The following is a 943-nucleotide window of genomic DNA, read 5'->3' on the forward strand; positions in this document are numbered from 1 at the left end:
AAGGAGAAATCATTAAAAATTTAAATAAAGGAGAATTTTATAAATATTTAGGTATTAATCAATCAAATCAAATTAAATCTATTCTTTTGGTGTTATAAAATGGTCCAAAACTAATTTAAAGAATATAAATATTCAAACTAGAGTTCTCTTTACAAAATTTTGTAAACATCACCCCAAATCTGCTGTTGAAAGATTTAATTTACCACGCGAAAATGGTGGTAGGGGTTTTTCAAATCTAGAAATTCTACAACACAATCAAATTGCTTCACTAAAAAATTATTTTCTCAATAGAGCTCGTGATATGACACTATAGCAAATATAAAACAAAAGTCTTTACATGGGAGATATTTTAAAGAGCTGAGGGTTTTATATTTGCAATACAAGATCTTGCACCGTTTTGGCTCACAGCGAATATAAAAAACGTCATGATATATTCGCAAAAATTATACACATGAATTTAGCAGTTAAATTCAATTTATTAAAGGATACACAACCACATTACATTTATAAACCAGAAAGTTGTTTAGAAAATGACAATTACAAATTATATTTTGATCGCACAGTTTTAACTGACATTCACATTCAGCATAACAGACCAGACATTATTATTTTAAATAAACAACAAAAGCAAGCATATCTTTTAGATATAGCTGTTCCAAATTCACACAATATAACACAGACATATAATACAAAAATTAATAAATATATTATTATAATTTCAGCAACAGGAATAGTACCGCAATCTCTTTTTAAAAATTTAAAAATTTTGGACTTAGAGAACACATAAAACACAAAAAAGTCAAAATGTGGAGGCGAGACGCCGGTAATTATGTTGATAAGCACTGCACTACTGCCGCCGGGTGGAGGTGGGATACGAAAAGAAGATGCTCTCACTGCTCTCACTCACAATAAGTTCGGAAAAACCGAATTTTATTATCGTATT

The sequence above is a fragment of the Tenebrio molitor genome, unplaced genomic scaffold (genome assembly GCF_963966145.1).
Source record: "Tenebrio molitor unplaced genomic scaffold, icTenMoli1.1 SCAFFOLD_746, whole genome shotgun sequence".
Classification (NCBI taxonomy): domain Eukaryota; kingdom Metazoa; phylum Arthropoda; class Insecta; order Coleoptera; family Tenebrionidae; genus Tenebrio; species Tenebrio molitor.